Here is a 26,120-nt window from a genome sequence, read left to right on the forward strand (position 1 = left end):
TTTTGGGGCTGCGCAATCTTTAGTTTGGTGTTCCCCCGACATGCGGTGCCTGCACCGCACCGTGGTGCAGGCTTCTTTCAAATGCCCGAAGGACCCGCATTTCCGGCAGTAAACCGGCTGCCCAGGATACCACAGGTAACCTCAGTCAGGCCCGATGGCAAAAGCTCCAGGGGGGTGCGCGTGCCCTCCCACACTCTGTGGGTCTTCCTTGATGCGCACCATGTATCGCCTTTTGCCGTTCCAAAAACCGTACCGGTCTTTGAGCTTGACCCCCTCCTTGACATCTGAACAATACTTTAACAAAAAACTTAAAATGTCCTCCTCCCTAACAAACGGATTATACAAATGAACCGTCAGAGGCCGCAGCGCTTTGGCATAAAGCAGCTCCACGCGAATTCCCTGCAGCAGCTTCGCGTCCTTGCAATTCACAAAATGATTGTATAACTTAAAACAAGCTGCTTCAGAATAAAGAGTTACATCAAAAAATCCTCTATTTGAAAAATCTTGTAAACAAAAAACATCACTTGCCTCCACTTTCAGCAGATCCTTCAGCACGTCCTGAACAAAGAAATCCAAACCAAACCCCTTTCTTCGATCCGATCCATCCTCTGCAACAAAACGAACGGTGTTCCGCAGCCGCACCCTATGGGCCGGCACTCCTCCCTCGAAGGTCGACATCGCCTTCTCTATCTCCAATCCCTGGATCTTAGCCAAAAGGCCGAGAAGCGATGGCCTGAAAATTGGCCACAGCTGGCCGCCGCCGCCCAGGGGGCCGGAAATCCGATCGCGGGGTCCGGCCGGACCCGGTCCCCGCTCGCCATTGGTCCGGGGCCCCCTCGACGCTTCCCCCGGGACCTCTGGCCGTCACCTCAGCTCCACCCACAAAGCCCCACGTCCTCTGCCACGGTAGCTACCTACGTGCTGAAGGCTCTTATCGCCGTTTAATTGCACGAGCACTCGCGGAACAGCTATGTAATTGCCTAGCTAAGCAAGCAAGGAGACAGTCCACACTCTATAACACATGTACCTGACAAGTCACAAACCAGGGACACATGGCAACAAGTCATCAACAAGCTCTCTTAAGAACAGAAAAGTCGCCCCGTCCGGCGGACGGAGCATCCAAAAATAGCACAAACTCAGGAGTGTTCCTCTCCACGGAAATCTTTAGTAAAAGGCGAAAGATTTGTGCGTGATGAAGAGAAACCCGAGCACACGTGGCCTCTCGCCGGCACCAGCCGCCGTAGGCCCTCCCGGCCCGGAGCCGCAGGCCCGGAGTTGTCCGCCGGCGCCCCCGCGCGTTATCCGCGGAAGAGGGAGAGGAGACGCTATAACCGCCCGACTGGCAGAGGGCGCAAGCGAGCCACGGACCGCTGCAAACCGGCTCGCTAGCTGACTTACTTAACCAACTTCACTCACCCAGCTAGCTGACGGAGAATGATAGATAGATAGATAGATAGATAGAAAGAAAGAACGACACACACACACGATAAAACTATTTCTTTTATTTCATTTAAAAAAAAAAAAAAACCCTCAGTTGCTTGTCCACGCAGAAGCAGAAGCAGAAGCAGAAGCATTTCCTTTGCACCCAAAAATAGAGGCGCACCGTTCCCGGACGTACTGCAATACCGGGTCGATGCGTGGAGCGGACGGAGCAAACTCCTTCTCCGACTCCCAGTCTCAAAAATCTGTTTAATATGTAGTCCCCAGATAGGGGACGTATCAGATATTAAACTGATAAGAACAGATTTTTTTTTTTTTTTTTTTACAAAAACTCAGCTCGTATCTCCATCCGTTAAGCTCACAACTGCAAGCCTACCCGATCATCAAGCTAAGTGACGAAATCAGATTTGATCTCAGAGCCACTTCACGTTGAACGGAGCTAAACCACATCATCGTCTACACAAAACACAAAAGTACACACAACCATTCCATCCCAAGTATATACATTGTACATTACATACATTTGTACTTTATTCTTTACCACCTTCCCTTTTAATTTCCATTTCACGTATTACCCGTTTTCCTTCCCTTTTACATTTCTTTTTCCCCATACATAGACGTTCCCGTGGTCTACACAAAAACCCGCTCTAACCCTCCCCATTTCTCCTGCACCCACTCCCAACCCCTCACTACCCCATCTGCCCTTATTCTTTCTGCAACCCTCCCCTGGAACTTGTAAAACAGCTGGAGAGGCGTCATCACCCTCACCAGCCTCCTCTCTACCTCCCTCCTGTCCTCCCACAACACCAACTTCCCGTACCCCACCACATCCCACACCAACTGTGCCTTGGCCGAGCCCAAACCCTCCATATTTTTCCTGTAGAGGAGCTCCTCTCCCCCTCCCTTCCAACCCAACCCAGCCCACTGCAATTGCCTCTGCACCAGTCCCCAAAAAGCCCTGGCGAAGGCACAAGCGCAAAAGGCGTGCCACACTGTCTCGATACCCCCGCACCCCCTGGGGCAGAGCGAGCTCTGGGAACACCCGTGCCTGTGGAGCACCTCTCTCACCGGCAGTCTCCCTAATGCACACCTCCAATGGATGTCCTTTACCCCACCCGGAGCCCTTCCGCTGCTCACCCTGCCCCAGTCTATCCCCAGAGGTACCTTGCTTGGGGCCACAGCCTGACGCGCCACCACAGCTTTATACCACTCCCGGTGGTTCAGCACCACCTCCTTCACCACCAAATCTGGATCCCTCCTCAGTGCTAGCACCACCGCCTTGTACGCCGGGGTCATCTGTTCTGCCCTGGGCACCACATGTGATAATGGAGTTAGCCGCCGCAGCCCAAACGCTAGGTACAGCCGCACAAAATAAAAGCACTTGTGCGGCACCTTCTCGAGCAGGCACTTGCAAGCCATGCTGCTGTACATCACTTCCAACTTCAACGGTAGTCTAATGACATCCCGCCCCCCTTTCGCCACCGGCATGTACATCAGCTCCCGGCTCACATATTCATATGTCCCTCCCCACAGGAACTTAAACACAGCCCTGGTGAGAGCCAGCCTTACCCTCGCCGGAGCCGGGAACACGTACCCCAAGTGCAAGACTAGCGGCAGCAGAGCTGCCTTGACTGCCATCACCCTAGCCGATAGCGACAATTTGCGCTGCGCCCACCTCCCCAGGCACATGCGCACCATGGCCAACTTCGCCTCCCAATTTCTCTCTGCACTGCGTTCAGCAAAGAATTTCACCCCCAGTATTTTCATGCCCTCCTCACATTGTGCAAACCCACCACCATCACCTGTGCCCTCTCTCCATTTACCGCCATAAAAAACCGATGACTTCTCCCAATTCACCTTTGCCCCCGTGCCCGATGTGTATACTTCAGTCAGGGCCCGTACCCGCCTCAACGATGCCTGTGAAGATACAAAGACCGTTGTGTCGTCAGCATACTGCTGTATCTTGAGCCTCTCCCCCGCAGCCCCGGGAATCAGCACCCCATCCACCCCTGCGTCCTGCCTTACTAGTTCCCCAAACGGCTCTATAACCAATACATAGAGCAGCGGTGACAAGGGGCACCCCTGCCGCACCCCCCCGGCCTGCATCACCGCCCTGCTGAGATGCCCATTTATCCGTATGCAACTGTACACACGATTATACAATGTGCGCAGCCACCCACAGAACACCCTGCCAAATCCCATCCTCTCTAACACCCGGAGGAGGAAGCGATGCTGGACCCGGTCAAAGGCCTTCTCCTGGTCCACACTAACCAAGGCTAACGGCAGGTTTCTCTCCTTGACCCAGTCCAGCACATCCCGCACCAGCACTAAATTCCAGGTGAGGGATCGCTCAGGAACTCCACAGGTCTGATCCCCACTTACTAAGGAGCTCATCACCTTTTTCACCCTCATAGACCGCGCTTTCGCAATTACTTTATAGTCACTGTTTAAAAGAGTTAGAGGCCGCCAATTTTTCAGGTCCGTTTTATCTCCCGCCTTATGCAAAAGCACAACCACGCCCTTCCTCATTGAATCTGACATTACCCCCATTTCCAATGAAGCTCTATAAACCTCTACCAGGTCTGCCCCCACCACGTCCCAGAAGGCCTTATAGAACTCCACTGGGAGCCCGTCTGACCCAGAGGCTCGCCCCTCTTTCATTGTCCGCACGGCCTCCCATACCTCCTCCACAGTCAACGGAGAGTCAAGCTCCCTAACCTCCTCCTCACCCAATCTTCTGGTTATGACCTTTAGACAGGCCTCCTGGGCCTCCAACTCACACGCCCTTACACTAAAAAGGTCTGCGTAATAGGCCTCCGCCGCCCTCAGCATCAGTTGTATATCAGTGACCACCCCCTTATCTCCCTTCAGTCCCTTGATTGCTGCGGCGTTGCGCCTAGCCTTCATGGCCTGGAAAAAGTACGACGAGGGTTTTTCCCCCTCCTCCATTTCTTTAACTCTGGCCTGAAAGGCAACCGTCCTGGCCCTCTTTTCTAGCAACTCCCTCAACCGGTATTTAATACCTTCATATGCCGCCAGCTCCACATCACCTCCAGCATTTAGCCGGCCATGAAGATAGGCCAGTGAGCATTCCCATTTGTGCACCTCTGCCCTCTCTCTCCTCCTCACTGTGCTGGCGAACCTCCTACAAAACACCCCAATCCTAATCTTTGCGGCATCCCACCACTCCCCCACAGTGTTGTAAAAAGGCCGCAGCGCCCTAACTGCCTTACAAAAAAGTAGTCTAAGCGACTAGCTGCCCCTCTGGAGTTTCGCCATGTTATGCCATCCCCTCCTGGGTTCATCTCCCAATATGCATCAGCCAGACCAAAATCAGCCACGACCTCAGCCAGCGCCCTGGTGGAATAGTCCACAGTCCCAGCACCCCCGCCCTGAGCACCAGCACCAGCCACCCGGTCCAAGGACGTGTTGAAATCCCCCCCAAAGATTGTGGATCTAGTTGTAGTCAGGAGCCCAGGCAGCATCCTGAATACCTCTAACCTCTCCCCTTTTTTTGCCGGCCCGTACATGTTAATGAGCCTAAATTTTGTTGATTGCAAGCTAAAATCCACCAAAATCACCCTCCCCGCCACTACACCCACCACCTCCTCCATCACGAAGGAGTGACCCCTAAATAAAACTCCCACACCATCTGCGTGGACGTTCCCCACCGACCAACCCGATGGTCCGCACCCCCATTCCCGAGTAAACCCGACCACATCTCCCTCATCCTTCAAATGAACCTCCTGAAGGAGGAAGATGTCCCCCCGCATTGCCCGCAGGGATGCGAACACTGCCGCTCTCTTAGTCGGGTCCCTCATCCCCCGCACATTCACTGTGACCAGTGTTAACTCCATTGTGACAATTATACAAAAACAGCGCACACCCATCACCTTTATGCCTTTTCATCCTCCCCTCCACCTTTCTCCTCCCCCCCCTCCTGAGACATCCCCATAGCCTCCACCAACCCCTCGACATCCCATCCTTCCAAAAGGGCTGAGGGGGAGCTCACCTCCATATCCATCTCCCCCTCCCTGCCTTCTCCCACACCAGACCCTTCCAGCGCCACATAGCGTTTTGACAGTTCCACCTGTGGCAGTACCTTTAGCCCCTTTGGGGGGGTCCGGTCTCCCGTCATGGACCTCTTCCTTGTCGGGACCTCCGTCCAGCCTGTCACCAATCCTTCCCCCGGAAAGGGGCTGTCCCCCCACGATGCTGGAGTTTGCAAGTCCGCCGAGGTCAGCAGCGCCGCTTCCTCCCCCGTCGGGAATGAGTCCCCCTCCTGCACACTCTCCTCTCCAGGGGAGAAGAGAGCCGGGGAAGACATCTCCCCCACAACTGTCCGCCGCCTCAGGCACGCCTCCAAACCAGTGGCCACGGGTGCTCCGGGCCCAAACAACCCCACCATCCCCAAACCCCTGCCAAAATCCCCCACTCCGCTAGGCCCAGACTCCGACGCCCCTCCACCTCCCGCTGAAGGGACTCCCGCTCCTCCTGTGCCCCCTGCTCCAGAGACCTCCTCTGCTACAGAATCTGCTTGTCCGGCAGGATCTGGCGACGCCACCCCGTCCCCACCAGGCCCTGGCCTTTGCTTTAAAGCTCCTATTTCGGAGTCCTTCAAAACCAGGTCCGGCACTAGCTCCGCCCCCAGTACAGGCTCCGCCCCCTGAGCCGGCCCCGCCCGGCCCTCCACCAGACCTGCGCATGAAGCCGGCCCAGCTATTTCCTTTCCCGCCTCAGGCTTCCTCCCCCTCGTTGCCTTATCTGCCTGCACTGAAGCAGCATAGGACGCCCTCCTTTCCGGACATGCCCGGAACAAATGTTCAGTGCTTCCACACAACGTGCATGATTTTGGCGCCACGCAGTCCTTTGTCTCGTGCTCCGGAGACAAACAGTGCCTACACCTGTTTGTTGAGCACACCTCCTTTATGTGCCCAAATGAGCCGCACCTGCGGCAAAACAGGGGCTGTCCTGGGTAGACGAGGTACCCCCTGTCGGGGCCAATGGCGAAGGAACCAGGAGGGTGCGAGAACCCTCCCACACTCTTGGGATCTTGTTTGAACCGCACCATAAAGCGGCGTTTGCCGTTCCAGAACCCAAACTTATCCTTAACTTTGGTGCCATCCCGCACCTCAGAGCAGTATTTCTTCAAAAAACAGAGCACATCTTCTTTCGGCACAAACGGATTGTACATGTGCACAGTTAACGGTCTCAGTGCCTTCGCAAACAATAACTCCACCCTTATCCCTTCCATATCAGGTGCGTCTTTAATTGCCTTGTAATTGTTGTGCAAATTGTAGCAGGCAGCCTCAGAATACAGGGTCACATCATAAAAACCCCTATTCCCAAAGTCTTGCAGACAAAAAACAGTTCCTGCCTCCACATGTAACAATTCTTTTAACACCTTTTTAACAAAAAATTCCAAATTAAAGCACTTACGTTTTTCCGATCCCTCCTCTGCTTCGAACCGTATAGTGTTCTTCAGCCGCACCCAGTAGGCCGGCAATCCACCCTCCTGCGTCGTCATCGCCTTCTTCGAAATAAATCGTAGCCAAAAGGCCGAGAAGCGATGGCCTGAAAATTGGCCACAGCTGGCCGCCGCCGCCCAGGGGGCCGGGAATCCGATCGCGGGGTCCGGCCGGACCCGGTCCCCGCTCGCCATTGGTCCGGGGCCCCCTCGACGCTTCCCCCGGGACCTCTGGCCGTCACCTCAGCTCCACCCACAAAGCCCCACGTCCTCTGCCACGGTAGCTACCTACGTGCTGAAGGCTCTTATCGCCGTTTAATTGCACGAGCACTCGCGGAACAGCTATGTAATTGCCTAGCTAAGCAAGCAAGGAGACAGTCCACACTCTATAACACATGTACCTGACAAGTCACAAACCAGGGACACATGGCAACAAGTCATCAACAAGCTCTCTTAAGAACAGAAAAGTCGCCCCGTCCGGCGGACGGAGCATCCAAAAATAGCACAAACTCAGGAGTGTTCCTCTCCACGGAAATCTTTAGTAAAAGGCGAAAGATTTGTGCGTGATGAAGAGAAACCCGAGCACACGTGGCCTCTCGCCGGCACCAGCCGCCGTAGGCCCTCCCGGCCCGGAGCCGCAGGCCCGGAGTTGTCCCCCCGCGCGTTATCCGCGGAAGAGGGAGAGGAGACGCTATAACCGCCCGACTGGCAGAGGGCGCAAGCGAGCCATGGACCGCTGCAAACCGGCTCGCTAGCTGACTTACTTAACCAACTTCACTCACCCAGCTAGCTGACGGAGAATGATAGATAGATAGATAGATAGAAAGAAAGAACGACACACACACACACGATAAAACTATTTCTTTTATTTCATTTAAAAAAATTAAAAAAACCCCCACAAGGACTCAGTTGCTTGTCTACTCCATGCAGAAGCAGAAGCAGAAGCAGAAGCATTTCCTTTGCACCCGAAAATAGAGGCGCACCGTTCCCGGACGTACTGCAATACCGGGTCGATGCGTGGAGCGGACGGAGCAAGCTCCTTCTCCGACTCCCAGTCTCAAAAATCCGTTTAATATGTAGTCCCCAGATAGGGGACGTATCAGATATTAAACTGATAAGAACAGATTTTTTTAATTTTTTTTTATTTTTTTATTTTTTATTAAAACACTTCACATAATTACATACATTCCACATTACATCAACATACTCATGACACATACACATAGCCTCCATACCCCATCCACATTGCCCACTCACTACTTCCGCCTTACATACATGTTGCACACCCTACGCATACAACACATACCTCTCATACTGTACACTATTAAACCGTACCAGTTACCCAGTACACTCAGAACGTATCGTAACACCCCAAACCAAATTACACACAAAACAAATTAATATACTTAAGGAACTATTCACCAGTGCACACCATTTAGAGTGGAAACACCCCTTCTAACCCTCCCCAGTATCCCTGTACCCAGTCCCACTCGCGCACCGCCCCATCCACCCTTATCCGTTCTGCCACCCTCCCACAGAACCTGTGGAAGAGCTGGCTGGGACTTAGCGCCCTTACCCTTGTCCCCACTACCGCCATTCTGTCCTCCCACAGGACCCACTTGGCATAGCCCATGACGTCCCACACCGCCCCCTGGGCCACAGCCCCCAAAACTCCCACTCCCTTCTTGAACAGGACCCCAGCCCTGCTCAAACTGAAAGTGGGGCCAATCCTCCTGAGGAGGCCCTGAACCAGCCCCCAATAGAGCACCGCAAACCGGCACTCCCAGAACGCGTGAGGGACGGATTCCGAAAAACCACAGCCCCTAGGACAGAGTGGACTGGCACTGCACCCGTGTCTATGCAGCACCTCCCGCACCGCTAACCTGTTCAGGGCGCAGAGCCAGTGAAGGTCCCGCACCACTCCTGGTGTCCTCCCCCCACTCACCCCAGCCCAGTCCATATTGGGCGGCACCCCCTGTGGGGCAATTACTTGCATATGAGCCAGGCTGTTGTATATCTGCCTGTGCTGTAATAGCCTGTCCCCCCCTATGTGCGCCGAGGCCTGCCTCAGAAAGCGCACCACGGCCTGATAGGCGGGGGACAGGATGTCTGCGCGCGGAGCCACGTGAGTTAGCGGCACCAGATGTCGCAAGGCATTGGCCAGAAACAGCCGTGCAAAATAAAAGCATTTGTGCGGGACTTTGGTTAAAAAGATGTTGCATGCAAAGCAGGCATATAAAGTGTCAAGCTTCAGGGGGACCCTTGGCACACCCCGCCCCCCTTTAGCTACCGGCAGGTACATTATTTCGCGGCGCACATATTCATACCTAGTTCCCCAGAGAAAATGGAACATGGCCCTGGTCAGTGCCAACTTCGTCCTCGCTGGAACCGGGAACACATAGGCTAAATGCAGGAGGAGTGGGAGCAGGACAGCCTTCACTACTACCACCCTCCCAGTCAGTGACAGCCGCCTGCGTGCCCACATCCGCAGCCGCGATCTCACCAGGGCCAAGCGCGCTTCCCAGTTCTGCTCTGCGCTCCCCTGGGGAAAGAATCTGACACCCAACACTTTCAGCCCCCCCTCGCTCCTATCAAAACCCCCACAGTCCCCCGGCTCCTCTCTCCACTGCCCGCAGAACAAAACGGAGGACTTTGCCAGGTTCACTTTTGAACCCGTCCCCGCTGCAAATTTGTCCACCAGCACCCGCACCCTTGCCAGCGACCGAGAGGAAGCCACGAATATTGTTGTATCGTCGGCGTACTGCTGGATTTTTAAATTCTCCCCAGCTGCCCCTGGGATCCTCACCCCGTCGATACCTGGGTCCCTACGCACTAGCTCTGCAAAGGGCTCCATGAACAGTGCGTAGAGCAGCGGGGAGAGCGGGCACCCCTGCCGCACTCCCCCAGCCTGCTCCACGGCCCCGCTCAGGAACCCGTTGATCCTCACGCAGCTATAGACCCCCCTATATAGCGTGCGCAGCCAGGCCATAAACCGGGGACCGAAGCCCATGCGCTCTAAGACCCGGAACAAGAAAGCATGCTGGACGCGATCGAAAGCCTTCTCCTGGTCAATGCTGACCAGGGCTAAGGGAAGGCCTCGGTCGCGCACCCAATCTATGACGTCCCGCAGCAGAACCAAGTTCCAGCTGCAGGAACGCCCGGGCACGCCACAGGTCTGATCGGGGCTAACCAGGCTGCTCATCACCTGCTTCAGGCGGCAGGTGGCTACTTTAGCTAACACCTTGTAGTCTACCGTCAGCAAGGTGAGAGGGCGCCAGTTTTTAAGCTCCGCCCTATCTCCCCCTTTGAACAATAGCGCCAGCACCCCCTTCCTCATGGAGGCCGACAGGCCCCCCCCCTCCAGAAGAGCCTGAAACACCTCCAAGAGGTCAGGCCCTATTAGGTCCCAGAAGGCAACATAGAACTCCTTTGGGAGCCCATCGTGCCCCGGGGCCTGCCCGTCCCTCAATGAGCGCAGTGCTGTTGTTACCTCGTCAAGGCTGAGTTCTGCCTCCAAGGTCTGCACCTCCTCCTCTCTTAACCGGGCTGCCACGCAGTCAAGGAGCGATTCCTGCACCTCCGGGTCACACTCTCTCCTGCTGAAAAGGTCAGAGTAGAACTCCTCAGCAGTATCCAGCATCTCCGGGATGCCTGTTACCAGCCCCCCTTCCCCCTTCAGACCAGAAATGGTAGCGGCGTTTTTCCGCGCCCTTGCGGCCTGAAAGAAAAAGGAGGTGGGCTTCTCCCCCTCCTCCATCTCTCTCAGCCGTGCCTGGAACGCCAAAGCCTTAGCCCTGTCCTCCAGAAGGCTCCTGACCCGCTCCTTCACCCCCTCATAGGCCTCCCACCTCACCGCCCTTCCGTTGTTGATCTGTGCGTGCAGGTACGCCAGCGTCTCGAGCCACCTTTTGATCTCTGCACGCTCTCTCCGCCGCTGCTTGATGCTGAAATTGCGGCAGAACTGCCCAAAACGCACTTTGGCTGCCTCCCACCACTCTACCACCGTGGGGTAGAGGAGCCGCAGTGCCTGCACAGCCCTGTAAAACTCCACAAAAGCAGCTCTAAAGGGCTTAGAGCTTAGTAGTGTTACATTGAGCTTCCAAAACCCCGGCCCCCGCTTTGTACCCTCCACCTGTACTGATACGCGCAGCATGTCATGGTCCGAAGCCCATGACGGCAGCAGCGTGCATGTTATGCCCCCCAGTTCTTCCCCCACAAAAATGTAATCCAGGCGGCTCGCAGCTCCCCTGGAATTCCGCCAGGTGAAGCCAGGAGCTCCCGGATGTGCCGCCCGGTAGGCATCTACTAGAGAGAAGTCCCTGACCAGCTCAGCCAGAGCCCTCGCTGAGTAGTCCGTCCCCGCAGAGCCCGCACCCGCCCCATCCAGAGACACATTGAAATCCCCTCCCAGGACAATCCGTCTGGAGGTGGCCAGGCAGGCCGTGAGCTCCTTGAACACCTCCAGCCTCTGCCCACTTTGCGTGGGCCCATACACATTCAAGACGCGTAGTCTGACCGAGTGGTAATTTATGTCTGCGTACATCACCCTGCCCGCGATGACCGACACAGCCTCCCGCACCTCAAAACTGTGACCCCTGAACAAAATTCCCACCCCATCTGCGTGGACATTCCCTATCGACCATAAAGATGGCCCCCACACCCATTCCCGTGAAAACAGTGCCACATCCTTTTCATCCCTTAAGTGCACCTCCTGCAACAGAAAAATCTCCCCCCGTGTTGCTGCTAATGAAGAAAACAATGCCTTCCTTTTCACAGGGTTTCTCATCCCACGTGCATTTAGGGAAATAATATTTAACTCCATTTTATATGGGAGAAATCAAAAACATACCAAAACCAACATACAAACTCTGAATGGTCATGAGCATTATGCTCATCACTTGGTATCCTTTGCGGGGGGCTTTCCCCCCTTCTTTCAGTCCCTTCTCCATACCCCTCCCACCATTCCACCATTGTGCCAAAATAAGGCTGCATCCCTGCCCACCCTTTGTACAGTTCATAAAATTGTGCCTTAAACCCCAAGTCTAGCAAAAATCCTGTGTTGAACTTCCAATACCCCCTCCCGAAACCCAAAACAGAAATATTTGCACTAACTGATAATAACAAGTGGTCTGTAAACCATACCGGGACCACATTCGCCCCAGTGATTCTCTGCCCCTTGGGCAAAAAAATAAAGTCAATACGACTCTTGCTTCCCCTAGTGTTCCCCCAAGTGAAACCAGCACAAGAGGCCCCTTCCCGAACAAAATCCACCAACAAAACCCTCCCTTGCACAACAGAAAGGCATTGCTCTATTTTAAAATCCCTCCCACCAAACAAAATACCCACCCCTGTGGAATGCACACCCCCAACCCCCCATCTGGACTCACCCTTCCCCCACTCTTTGGTGAACTTCTTGACATCCAGTGCATCCCTCAAGTGCACCTCCCGCACCAAACACAAATCAAACCTCAAAGTAGACAGATAAGCAAAAACCCCTCCCCTTTTAACTGTGTCCCGCAATCCACGAACATTGACAGTGATAATATTAAAAAGTACCATGATAATGATGATTAGCCAGTCCGAACAAACCATGAAAATAAAAAATTCACAACCCCAAAGGAGGGAAAAAACTATTCATCCTTTTTACCCTCCTCCCCTAAAGCCTTAGACCCGGTCAGTCCCGGAGGCATCCCCATGGCCTCCACAAGCCCTTCAACATCCCATTCCAGAAACCCAGAGGGAGACCCCTCCTCCATATCCACTTCCTCCCCTTCCTCTGCCAACACTGCAAAGCGGTTAGCCAGGGCAACCTGGTGTTCCACTTTTAACACTTTATGCCTTACCACCTCTTCAGTAGCAGCTCGCTTCCCCAATGCCACCTTCGCCCATTCTGCGACCGGGCCCCCCTCAGGAGCCTCGACATCTCCCCAGGACATAGGAGATGCCAAGTCCATGGATGTCAGCAGTGCCGCCCCCTCAGCTGAGGGAGACAGATCCAGAGCCGGGGCCGACTCTATCACCTGGGAGAAGAGCTCCTGGGACTCCCCTGTCGTGGACGGTGTAGGGATAGGCACCCCCACCTCAGCAGATGCCTCCCCGACAGGTGCAGCTGTGCCCTTGGGCCCAAAAATCTGGATGAAACCAGCACTTTCTGCCGGCATCTCCCTGGCGTCCGGACCAGAAACAGCAGCCGCCACGCTCTCCGCAGGAACTGGACCACCCTTAGCCCCACTAGGGAGCCCTGCAGCTGCAACAGCTGCAGAAGAAACAGGCCCATTGGCTGCATCTGGAGGTGAAACTGGAGCAGGAGCAGGATCCAAACCCGTAGAGTCCTGCGCTGGGACACCAGAAACCCCCGGAACAGGCACCAACAATGCAGCAGGACCAGGGACCCTTGCCGAACCAGGAGAGGGCACTGAGGCAGATCCCTGCATCCCAAGAACTGCTACCTCCTTGACCGCCTTCTCTGGACTCTGAGCAGAAACAGCATCCTTCGCAGCCCTTGAAACCCGAACCACTTCTCCTGCCGCAACCACTCCCACCGCACCAGGGGGCGCCCTTTGCTCCTTCGCTCCCCCGTTTGAAACACCACCTGCCCCTTCAGATCGCGCCATGTCAGCGTAGGTGCGTGCTCTTCCTGGACACACCCGAAACAAATGCTCTGTGCTGCCACACAAACTGCACTTTTTCGGGGCATCACAGTCTTTTGTCTGGTGGCTCTCCGATGCGCAATGCCTGCACTTTTCATTATTGCAGTGCTCCTTGTAATGGCCAAAGCTCCCGCACTTCCTGCAGTACACAGGCTGGCCCGGATAAAACAAATATCCCTTGTCAGGGCCCAAAGAAAAGTTTCCAGGCGGGTGTGCAAAACCCCCCACACCTAAGGGATCCTGCCGGAAGCGCACCATGTACCGCCGCCTGCCATTCCAAAAGCCATGCTTATTTTTTAGCTTCAGCCCTTCCCGCACATCAGCGCAATACCGCTTCAAAAAACACAAAATGTCTTCCTCTTTAACAAAGGGGTTATACATGTGCACAGTCAGTGGCCTGAGAGGCTTAGAATAAAGTAAGAAAACCAAAACTCCTTCCAGCAAGGCAGAATCCTTCATTTCCATGTAACGCGCGAAAAAATTAAAGCAATCAGGCTCAGAACAAAAAGTGAGATCAAAAAAACCACGGTTGGAAAAATCTTGCAAACAAAAAACAGATTCTGGTTTGACAGAAAATAAAGCAGTGCCCTGCTCATGCTCCTCTCGCCGTCCAAGAACAGTGTGACATCGTCGGCATATAGGGAGATCTTTAAAAACTCCCCACCTGCCCCTGGCATTGGAATGCCTCCTATCGCCCCATCCCTCCGCACTGCCTCTGCCACTGGCTCCATGTATAAAGCAAAAAGGAGGGGTGACAAGGGGCAGCCCTGCCTTACCCCCCCCTTCTGCCATACCATCTCTCCCAGATGGCCATTCACCCCCACCCTGCTTCCTACACCCTTATACAACAAACCCAGCCACCTCAGAAACCCTGCACCAAAGCCAAAACGTGACAACACCTCAAACAAAAAACCGTGACTCACCCTATCAAACGCCTTCTCCATATCCAAATTAACCAAAACGAGCGGAATATTCCGCTCCTCCACCCAACATAGAACGTCCCTCGTGAGCTGCAGGTTCCATGCCGCCGACCTCCCCTCCACCCCACAAGTCTGGTCCTCCCCTACCAAAAACGGCATGGCCAACCTCAGCCTGCCTGCCAAAACCCGGGCGATGAGCTTGTAATCGACGCCCAAAAGCGTTATCGGGCGCCAATTTTTTAGGTCAAGCTCATCGCCCTTCTTGAACAACATGGCCACCACCCCCTCCCTCATTGAGGGAGCAAGTTCCCCCCTCCCAAAAATCTCCCCCACCACCTCCAGAAAGTCAGGCCCCACCAACTCCCAAAACTTCAAATAAAACTCTTTGGGAAGGCCGTCCTTCCCCGGGACCTTCCCCCCCTTCATCCCCGCCAGCGCCCTCCTCAGCTCCTCCAAACTGAAGGGCATCTCCAAAGCCGCCCTCACCCCCTCTGGCACCTTCTCCTCCACCATGCCCAAGAAATGCTCCGCCGCGTTCCTGTCCACCTCCCTCTCCCCAAACAGGTCACGATAAAAGCTGGTAGCAATTTCCAGCATCTCCTCTGTTCCCTTTAACACCTTCCCATCCCCCCCCCTCAACCCCACCATCACCCTCTTTGCCCTGACCGCCCTCACCCTCTGGAAGAAGTAAGAGGAGATGGTCTCGTCTCTCTCATACTTCTCCCCCTGGCATTTAAAAGCGAGGGCGCGCGCCTTCGCTTCACAATGCACCCTCAGCTCTGCCTTCAGCTCCTCCCACCTTTCCTCGTCGAAAGCCCCCCCGCTGTTCCACACCTCATAGAGGCTCTCTAGTTCCCTCTGCCTCTTCGCAAACTGCCTGTGCTCCCTCCTCCTTTTCCCCCGGCAGTACCCCATCACAAAACCCCTTATCCTACCCTTTGTTAATTCCCACCACTCCGCCACTGAACCAAAAAAGGGCTTTAACTTAGCCCACCCTTTGTACGCCTCAATAAAGCGCTTCTGGAAAGCCTCCTCCTCCAGAACCTCAATATTCATACGCCAGCTCCCCCTCCCAAACGCTGGCACATCCCACTCCACTGTCACACTCACGCCACTGTGGTCTGAAAAAAAAAGAGGAACCACCCCTGCTGCAATCACCCTCTGCCCCCCCGGAACAAAGATATAATCCAATCTGGATTTACCTCCCCTGCTATTCCCCCAGGTAAAGCCTGGATCCTTTGGCCACATCGCCCTGAATGCATCTTTTAACGCAAAACGCCCCACCATATTCTTTAATAAGGCCGAACTAAAATCCGGCGCTTCAAAAGAAACATTAAAATCCCCCCCCATAATAACCCACCTATTGGTGGCACACACCGTCTCCACACTCAAAAAAAACTCCTTCCTCCTTGAAATTAAAGCTGGGGCATAAACATTTACGAAACGCAACTTTACCCCCCTCCAATCCTCGTCCACCACCAAAACTCTCCCCTGAACCAAAGAAAAACATTCCACAATGTGTACATCCCTCCCTCCAAACAAAATTCCCACCCCAGAGGAATGAACTCCTCCCACACTCCAAAACGAAGGGCCCTTCCCCACTCACAGAAACCTGCCTGCCCCTAGACCTCAGGTGCACCTCTTGTAAAAAACAAACCAAAAACCCCTGGGGACCACTGCTTCACCGACCCCATGTCGTACCTCAAAAAACCCCTGTGATGGACCACTGCTTCACGCCCATGGTACGCAGTGATGGAGATTGGAGAGGGTGGGTCCCACTCCAAACTCTCCCCACTGTTGAGCTCCATGGACCCCTCCGACTCAGATGTAAAGTCCGAGGCTGTCACCCCGAGCCTCACTCTCCGTTTTGTCATCCTTCCTTCCTCGCTTTCCCCTATCACCGCATCTAGCGGGTGTCTCTCCTCCACTGCCTCCGCCCAGTCCGTGCGCAGGCCCCGCTTGATTCCCCCCTCTGGTATTTTCTCCTTGTTTCCAGAGGTCTCCTCCCTGGCCCTGGTCTTCTTGGACCCTTCTACTTCTACCCCTCCAGTAGGGACCGCCCTTGTTACCACCCTCACCTCTTCACCCGCACCTTGCGTGTGGGGGGCCACCCCTGACGAGGCGAGAGGACTCCGCTCCGCCTCTTTCTCCACCCCAGGGGTTGTCTCCCCCGGCTTCCCTGAGGCCACCTTCTCCACTGGAGCTGTGCGGACTCCCTTTGCCTTCTGTGCTCCCTCTGCCACCTGCTCTTCCTCCGCTGCTGCAGGGGGCGTTGCAGCCAAAGGAGAGACCCCTTCCCGGCCTGGCTCCATGCCTGACTTTCCAGGCTCCTGGCGCTTTTCCCCCTCCTCCCCACCAGAGGGCGCCGCTTCTCCCCTCGCCGCCTCGGCGTAGGTTCGCCTCCGGGCCGGGCAATTCCGGACCACATGCTCCTCACTCCCGCACAGGTGGCACTTCCTTCCCTTTGGGCAGTCCCTCGCCACATGGCCCTCTTCCTCACACGAGGAGCAAACAAAGGGCTCTGCACAATCCTTTGCCATATGGCCGTATTTTAGGCATCGCCTACAATATGTGGGCAACCCCACGTAAGACAAAAACCCCCGGTCCGCTCCAATGGTAAAAACAGCCGGTAGGTGCCTCAACCCTCCCACCGCGCTACTATCTTTTTGCAGCCGTACTAGAAACTGCCTCTTCCCCGACCACACACCAAAGCTATTTCGCAGCTTTACTTCCGGCTTTAGGACCACACAGTACCTGCTTAAAAACAGTTCCACGTCCCTCGCCGGCACGAAGGGGTTGTACATGAGTACATTCACCGATTTAACATCGTTAGAAAACAGTGGTTCTAACGATACTCCCCGCAACACTTCACTCGCTCTCATTTCCTTGAAACGCTCAAATACTTCCAAGCACAAATTCTCAGAATCCAGCGTAACATCAAAAAGTCCCCTCGCCTGAAAGTCCTGAACACAGTACATTCGGCTAACAGGAACATTAAATAGCTCACCAAAAATTTTCACAATCACGTACCGCAGGTCCACCGTTTCCCTCCTCTGCGCGCTTACCACCAACCGAAGCGTGTTCTTTCGGCGCACTCCGCTGCTCCCGAATTCCGGCCCAGGATCTGCCATGGCCTCCTGTCTCCTTCTCCTCCGCGTCGATCGCTTTTTCAAATGAAGTCTTCTCGATAAGAACAGATTTTTTGTTTTTATGAGACTTTATTTCAGACGTCAAAATCAAAATACCTTACATCGCATACATGTGTACACAGCCACCCAAAACCACCCCCTCCCATACAACTCAAGAAAACCCCACCCTTTACCAAAATTAAACCACACAATCAGAACCTACCCAACAAAACCCCTTATACACATGTAACAAAGTCCCCTTAAACCCATTCAACTTAGTCCCCAATACCTACCTATACAAAACTAAAATAACCATACACTCTATACAACAACAACAAAATAATACTTACTCCAAACCCTCCCAAAACCCCTTCCACTTTTCCTTTGCGGCATGAAAACCCCACCTCTCCATGTCCACCCGGAATCTCCACCCCAACTCTCCTCTAACCCACCCACCTACTCCCTTCGCCTTCCCCTCCACATTACATCTTACTGCCATGCAGCGTGCGTCCCACAAGGCCTTTTTGACCAGTGAGACTACCAACTGTGCCAAAAATACCTCCCTTCCCCTTTCCCCTTTCAGACCCTCCCCAAAGAGCACTCCCCTCAGCGTCAGGCCCTGCAGAGGTGGGAAATGCCGTTTAACTTCCCCCCACACCTCCTTCGCAAAACCGCAGCCCCATAGCGCATGGTCCACCATTTCTACCCCAAAACAATTATTTCTGGGACAGAATTGATTCCTCGAAATACCGTGCCGATACAGTGTGTCCCGAACCGGCAGCCTGTTGAGCGCTACTAACCAATTCAGGTCCCTCAGCCTATTCCCCAACGTCTTGGCCTGCACCCGATCCCACACCTCTTTAGCCACCCCACTGACCAACCCTGGCTTCAATTTTGCCCTCAGCACCGCGTACAATTTCCTGTGCGCGATAGCCAATGCCGGGTCCTGGCACTCCTTGTACCTCCGCGACCACATATGCGCATGTCTATAATGGCTGGGCATAGTTTCCGCCTTAGGTACCGCATTCCGCCATGTTCCCACATTCCTCATGCTGGCAATAAACCAAAAAGAAACAAACAACTGAAATTTATGCACTTTAGGGCCTGTGAGCGCCACACACAAATTACAAAAAAACAACACGTCAAATTTCAATCCAAAACATGGCACATCACGCCCCCCCTCCCCAACAGGCTGGTACATACGTGCTCTCTGCACGTATTCATATGACCCCCACATAAAACGAAAGACCGCCCTTGTCAATCCTTTGCGCAGCCGCGCTGGCAAAGGAAACACATAACCTATATAAATCAATGATGGCAGAATATCTGCCTTCAACACTATGACTTTACCACTTAAGGAAAGTGGCCTCTGCTGCCACCGTCCCAACTTCCGCTTTGCGACCGCTATTCTCCTCTCCCAGTTGATAAAACTACTGTCCCTACTCTGGAAGTCCACCCCAAGTATCCTTAACGGGCCTTCACACACCTCCATTCCACCAATCCTTTCCCTCCTTCCCGCCCAGGACCCAAAACACTTCATCCTGCTCTTCTCTATGTTTACTGCTGACCCTGATGCTCTGCCAAAGTTACTCACCTCCTCCAATGCTGCCTCTACACTTCTGTCATTTATAAGGAACAAAGTCATGTCGTCCGCGTACACTGCCGTCTTTACTACCTCTCCACCCCCGCCTGGCAACCACAATCCCTCCACCCTTCTGTTAGCCCGGATTGCAGCAGCCAAAGGCTCCAAATATAATACATAGAGGAGGGGGGACAGGGGACATCCCTGCCGCACCCCCCTCGTCTGTGACACTAAATCCCCAATGTGTCCGTTCACCTTTATTCTGCTGCCAACCCCAGAATATAAAATGTACAACCACCTTCTGAAGTTGACACCAAAACCCAAATGCTTTAAAACTTGAAATAAAAAATAGTGACTCACCCTATCGAAGGCCTTCTCCTGGTCCAGACTCACCAGAATCAGGGGAAGGCCTCTATCCTCCACCCAACTCAGTGTATCCCTTATCAATTGTAGGTTAAACAAAACTGACCTACCCTCCACCCCACATGTCTGGTCACTATGTACTACGTGCGGCATGGCCTTGCCCAGCCTTGCCGCAAGTACTCTGGCAATTAACTTGTAATCGACCCCTAACAAAGTCAAGGGCCGCCAGTTCCCCAGTAGCTCTGGGTCCCCCTTCTTAAATAAAAGTGAGACCACTCCCTCTCTCATGGAGGGACTTAGCTCCCCCGAGACAAAAATGTGGTTCACCACCTTCAGCAAATCTTTTCCTAAAACCTCCCAGAATTCCAAATAAAACTCCATTGGGATCCCATCCCTCCCTGGAACCTTCCCTCTTTTCATCCCTTTGAGCGCTTCTACTAATTCCTCCATTGTGAAAGGGAGCTCCAGCGCCTCCCTTACCTCCTCTGGTACCCTAGCCTCCAGCAACCCTAAATACTGTTCCACCCTCTGCCTGTCCACTTCCTGTTCCCCAAACATTTGCCTATAAAAAGCCGTAGCCACGCCGAGCATGCCCTTCACCCCCTTATGAACTCTCCCATCCTGTCCCCTCAGTCCATGAATCACTGCTCTCTCACCTGCAGCTTTCACAGACTGAAAGAAGAACGCACTACACTTTTCGTCCTTCTCATGAACCTCCTTTTGCGCTTTAAATCTAAACACCCCTGCCCTCTCCTCACACCACCTCCTCTGCCACTGTTTTAATTTGTCCACCTCCTCAGTGTCCAACTCCCCTCCCTTATTCCACTCCTCATACAGACATTGCAATCTCCTCCTTACTGCACGAAACTCCCCTAATTTCCTATTATTTTTCCACTTCACATATTTTCGTGCAAATATTCCCACTCGTGCTTTGACTCCCTCCCACCACTCCACCCAAGAACTGAAAAAATACCTCAAATTAACCCACCCCTTATAAACTTCAACAAATTGTGCTCTAAATTCCCCCTCTCTAATCAAATCAACGTTCAGCTTCCAATACCCCCTACCAAAAGTCATGACTGAAACAATAACACCCACCGACAAAAGTAAATGATCCGAAAACCAAACTGGTGCGACCCCTGCGTGCCTGATTCCCTGTCCCTTTGGTACAAAAATATAATCAATCCGGCTCTGGCTCCCCCTAGTGTTCCCCCATGTGAAACCTGCATCATTTTTCTTGACCACCCGATTAAGAATCCACCAAACTAAAACCATTGATCACCGCCACCAGACCCTTTAAACTCATATCCCTCCCTTTGTCCAAACACACATTAAAGTCCCCTCCCAAAACCAAAAACCTTGTTGAACACAAAACCACATCCAAACTCAAAAATAACTCTCTCCTGCCCACTTGGTCTGCAGGAGCATACACATTCACTACCCTAAAACTAAATCCCCTCCAAACAAAATCAACTAATAACACCCTCCCCGCCACCACCCTCACCACATCATCAATTCCAAAGGTGCTCCCCCTAAACATAATCCCAACGCCACTGGAGTGCACACTCCCCACTGACCACGCTGAAGGCCCCCAGACCCACTCCTCAGACAGCTTTTGGGCATCCCCCTCATCCTTCAGATGCACTTCCTGCAGTAGGAATATGTCTGCCCTCATTGCGACCAGAGAGGAAAATACAGCAGCTCTCTTAACCGGGTCTCTAAGCCCGCGAACGTTCGCAGTCACCACTGTAATCTGCATTGTTGTATTTTTTTATGAATATACCCATAACCATTTAGAGCCCAGCCCCAGCTCCACTTTCATCATCTACCACGCCCGGAGCATCATCTTTATTGCCCCCCTCCTCCCTTTTGCCCCCCTCCCCTTCTTCTCCCCCATCCCCCCCCAAAACCATCCCCATGGTCTCCACCAAAGCCTCTACCCCACCCCCCTCTAACCATGCGGATGGAGATCCCATCTCCATCTGCATCACCTCATCTAAGTATACCGAGTCCAGAGACTCCCCCTGAGGGCTCGCCAGCACCTCAAACCGGTTCCCCAGAGTCATCTGATTGCCCGTCTTCCCCTCGTCCCCTGTCTTCACCTTCCTGGGGCAGTCCCCCTCTCCCAATGTCCGGCGTTTCCGGGATACCGCCACCCAGGCGTCCATTGGCTCCTCCCCTGAGCATGGGCTGTCCCCCCATTTCGGCGCAGGCAGGTCCGCCGGAGCCAGGAGAGTGGCCCCCACCTCGGTCGAAACCGAGCCCGCTCCCAAACCTTTGCCTGAGGCAGAAAACATTTCCTGCGAAGCCCTAACGGCCGCCCATCCCCCCGCAGGAGACTCCACAACCTCGTCAGTAGGCGGCGTCCCTGCCCCCCCGTCCTTACACAAAAAAGCCCCCACCCCAAACACTTGCACATACCCTGCCCCAGGTATTTTTTCAGGCCCAGGCCCCTGAACTTTCTTTTCATCCTGGACCAAAGTAACTTCTGGCCCGGATCCAGTAGCCAGCTCCGGACATGGACCACCACCACCGTCCGCTGCCGAATCCTCCAGAGGGACAGGCCCCGCAGCTAGATCCAAGCCCTGGTCCGAATTCACCACCACCACCGGCCCCGGATCCGGAGCCTCCCTTTGGCCTATGTCCTGTGCCTGTGTCCCCACAAACCCTGGAACCGGAATGTGCTCCGAAGCAGCTCCCACTCCTGCCGCCTGGACAGTACCTTCCACCAGTCCAGCTCCCGTACCACCTTCTCCAGAGGCAGAAGCCCCAAGCCGCTCTAGAGCCACCCCCGGCTGCTGTCCCTCTCCAGGTTTTCCAAAACGCTTTGGGGCCTCTGCAGAAGCAGCAGGCGCGCTCTGCTGCATAGGCCCCCTAGTGGCACCTTTCCTCATGCCTGCCCCAAAATCTCTGTCCTCCAGCACATTCCTGAACCAGCTGGCGTAGGAGCGCGGCCGATCAGGACACGCCCGAAACAAATGTTCCCTGCTTCCACACAGGCTACACATTTTAGGAGCACTGCAATCCTTTGTTGTATGCTCCGCCGACTGACAATGCCTACACCTTTCTGTGCTGCAAATGTCCTTCAAATGCCCAAACAGACCACACCGCCTGCAGTACAGGGGCTGTCCTGGATAACTTAGATACCCTTTATCAGGGCCTATGGAGAAGGAACCCGGAGGGTGCACATAGCCTCCCACTCCCTGCTGATCCTGCTTGAAACGCACCATGTACCTTCTTTTGCCGTTCCAAATCCCGTACTTGTTCTTCAGTTTAACCCCTTCCCGCACATCCACACAATATCGCTTCAAGAAGCACACTAGGTCCTCTTCACGTGCATACGGATTAAACAAGTGCACCGTTAAAGGTCTAAGGGCCTGAGCATAGAGCAACAGCACTCTGATGCCCTGTAAAACCGCCGCCTCCCTGCACTCCACATAGCGCGCGTGTAAATTATGGCAATCCACCTCAGAATAAAATGTAACATCAAAGAACCCTCTGTTTGAAAAGTCCTGCAAACAATACACAGAACCAGCCTCAACCCCCAATCCACCCATTAGCACATCTTTCACAAACCCATCCAGGGCTACCTTTCTCTTGTCCATGTCCTCCATTTCGAACCGCACCGTATTTCGAAGCCGCACCCTATGGGTCGGCATGCTGTCGCCGTTTGTCGTCATCGCCTTCTCCGTCTTCAAACTCCAGATCTTAGCCAAAAGGCCGAGAAGCGATGGCCTGAAAATTGGCCACAGCTGGCCGCCGCCGCACAGGGGGCCGGGAATCCGATCGCGGGGTCCGGCCGGACCCAGTCCCCGCTCGCCATTGGTCCGGGGCCCCCTCGACGCTTCCCCCGGGACCTCTGGCTGTCACCTCAGCTCCACCCACAAAGCCCCACGTCCTCTGCCACGGTAGCTACCTACGTGCTGAAGGCTCTTGTCGCCGTTTAATTGCACGAGCACTCGCAGAACAGCTATGTAATTGCCTAGCTAAGCAAGCAAGGAGACAGTCCATACTCTATAACACATGTACCTGACAAGTCACAAACCAGGGACACGTGGCAACAAGTCATCAACAAGCTCTCTTAAGAACAGAAAAGTCGCCCCGTCCGGCGGACGGAGCATCCAAAAATAGCACAAACTCAGGAGTGTTCCTCTCCACGGAAATCTTTAGTAAAAGGCGAAAGATTTGTGCGTGATGAAGAGAAACCCGAGCACACCTGGCCTCTCGGCGTCACCAGCCGCCGTAGGCCCTCCCGGCCCGGAGCCGCAGGCCCGGAGTTGTCCGCCGGCGCCCCCGCGCGTTATCCGCGGAAGAGGGAGAGGAGACGCTATAACCGCCCGACTGGCAGAGGGCGCAAGCGAGCCACGGACCGCTGACCGGCTCGCTAGCTGACTTACTTAACCAACTTCACTCACCCAGCTAGCTGACGGAGAATGATAGATAGATAGAAAGAAAGAAAGAAAGAACGACACACACACGATAAAACTATTTCTTTTATTTAATTAAAAAAAAAAAAAAAAAAACCCCACAAGGACTCAGTTGCTTGTCTACTCCACGCAGAAGCAGAAGCAGAATTCGCCCTTCCTTTGCACCCAAAAATAGAGGCGCACCGTTCCCGGACGTACTGCAATACCGGGTCGATGCGTGGAGCGGACGGAGCAAGCTCCTTCTCCGACTCCCAGTCTCAAAAATCCGTTTAATATGTAGTCCCCAGATAGGGGACGTATCAGATATTAAACTGATAAGAACAGATTTTTTTTTTTTTTTATTAGAAATGTCTTGCACATTTACCATTCAATGTACAGTACACAGCATACAATCACAAACATTCCCAACACTACATTCCCATACCCAAATAACTAATACATTCCCTAAAACCCAAACCCAAAGGCTGCAAGACTAACCAAAAACCTATATTTCACCCACCCACAAACTCAGATCTAACCTACCCACCCACACACATCCCCCCCAATTATTTTAAGGAAACCAACCTCCACCAAAACATGACCCACACACAAAACACAAAATCCCAAAAACCTTGATCCTCTACCCACCCTACCAAACAAAAGTTTGATCCCACCCTCCCTAATTTGCCCTTACCCACTCCCAGCCCCTTACCACGCCATCCACCCTCACCCTCTCCCCCACCCTCCCCTTGAATTTATGAAATACCTGTATGGGTGTCATCACCCTTACTCTCCGCCCTACTACTGCCACCCTGTCTTCCCACAAGGCCCATTTGGCGTAGCCCAGTACATCCCATAGCAACCTAGTGTCCGCAACACCCACCACCCCTATACCTCTCCGATAAAGCACCAACTCCCTGGTCAGTTTTACTGCCCTGCCTCTCCCCAACAGGTCCTGTACCAGGCCCCAGAACGCTGCTGAGAACGGGCACTCCCAGAAGCAATGCCCCACAGTCTCCTCTGCCCCACAGCCCCTTGGGCACAAAGAGCAACCCATGTCTATGCAGGACCTCCCACACCGGCAATCGCCCCAACGCGCAGCGCCAGTGTAGGTCCCGCACGATCCCCGGAGCCCTCCCGCCGCTCACCAAGTCCCACTCCACCCCCCGTGGGACCACAGGAACTGGGGGACCAAGCTTCTCAGCCAGAGCACTATACCAGGCTTTGTGGTTCATGAGGACGTCCCTGACGACCAGCAAAATGTCCCTCCTCATTAACCGTACCACAGCCTGGTACGCCGGTGTGAGCACTTCCGCCCGAGGCACCAAGTTTGAAATTGGTACCAGGTGCCTTAACGAAAAGGACAGGTACATGCGTGCGAAATAAAACCATTTGTGCGGGAATCGCTGAAGCAGACACCTACACGCAAAACTGCTGTACAGGATTTCAAGCTTCAGCGGCACCCGCAACACGCCCCTTCCGCCCTCTGCCACCGGCCTGTACATGACCTCTCGGCTCACGTACTCGTACAGACAGCCCCACACAAACCGGAAAATGGCCCGCGTGAGGGCCAGCCTTACACACGCTGGAACCGGGAACACGTATGCCAGATGTAACAACAGCGGCAGTAGCACCACCTTCACTGCCATTACCCTCCCTGACAGGGAGAGCTTCCGGCAGCCCCACCTCCCCAACACCGCTCGGACCACCGCCAACCGGGCCTCCCAGTTCCTCCTGGCACTGTCCTTTGGGAAGAACCATACCCCGAGCACTTTAAGCCCTCCCTTCCCTCCATCCACCACAAAACAAGACTGAGGACTTCTCTAGATTGATTTTAGATCCTGTTCCCGCCGCAAAACGCCCAGCTAGTTCACCCGTACGTTTCAGGGAGGCGGCGGACGACACGAACAGTTTGGTGTCATCTGCATATTGCTGTATTTTCAGTCATTCGCCCGCCGCCCCCGGGATCAACACTCCATCCACCCCTGGGTCCCGGCGCACCAACTCGGCAAACGGCTCCATATACAGGACGTAGAGCAGTGGCGAGAGCGGGCACCCCTGCCTCACCCCACCAGCTTGCTCCACTGCCCCGCTCAGGAACCCATTCACCCAGACCACACTGTACACCTGACTGTACAGGGCCCGCAGCCAGCTAATGAATTGG

General features: G+C 54.1%; 5 non-coding genes and 1 pseudogene across 5 annotated transcripts; all 6 read right to left on the reverse strand.

Moving 5' to 3' along the window:
- Window positions 1-1,095: 1,095 nt before the first annotated feature.
- Window positions 1,096-1,212, reverse strand: LOC135245418 (U5 spliceosomal RNA). Its single transcript, XR_010327235.1, has one exon. It is a non-coding gene; the product is annotated as a U5 spliceosomal RNA (small nuclear RNA).
- A 380-nt stretch (window positions 1,213-1,592) lies between these two features.
- LOC135245400 (U2 spliceosomal RNA) lies at window positions 1,593-1,775 on the reverse strand. Its single transcript, XR_010327223.1, has one exon. It is a non-coding gene; the product is annotated as a U2 spliceosomal RNA (small nuclear RNA).
- Window positions 1,776-7,376: 5,601 nt separating this feature from the next.
- Window positions 7,377-7,493, reverse strand: LOC135245419 (U5 spliceosomal RNA). The gene has a single exon (XR_010327236.1). It is a non-coding gene; the product is annotated as a U5 spliceosomal RNA (small nuclear RNA).
- A 386-nt stretch (window positions 7,494-7,879) lies between these two features.
- On the reverse strand, window positions 7,880-8,076 carry LOC135245395 (U2 spliceosomal RNA). Its single transcript, XR_010327221.1, has one exon. It is a non-coding gene; the product is annotated as a U2 spliceosomal RNA (small nuclear RNA).
- A 15,571-nt stretch (window positions 8,077-23,647) lies between these two features.
- LOC135245420 (U5 spliceosomal RNA) lies at window positions 23,648-23,764 on the reverse strand. The gene has a single exon (XR_010327237.1). It is a non-coding gene; the product is annotated as a U5 spliceosomal RNA (small nuclear RNA).
- Window positions 23,765-24,149: 385 nt separating this feature from the next.
- Window positions 24,150-24,328, reverse strand: LOC135245393 (U2 spliceosomal RNA; annotated as a pseudogene).
- Window positions 24,329-26,120: the final 1,792 nt, after the last annotated feature.

The sequence above is a fragment of the Anguilla rostrata genome, chromosome 18 (genome assembly GCF_018555375.3).
Source record: "Anguilla rostrata isolate EN2019 chromosome 18, ASM1855537v3, whole genome shotgun sequence".
In the NCBI taxonomy this organism is placed as follows: domain Eukaryota; kingdom Metazoa; phylum Chordata; class Actinopteri; order Anguilliformes; family Anguillidae; genus Anguilla; species Anguilla rostrata.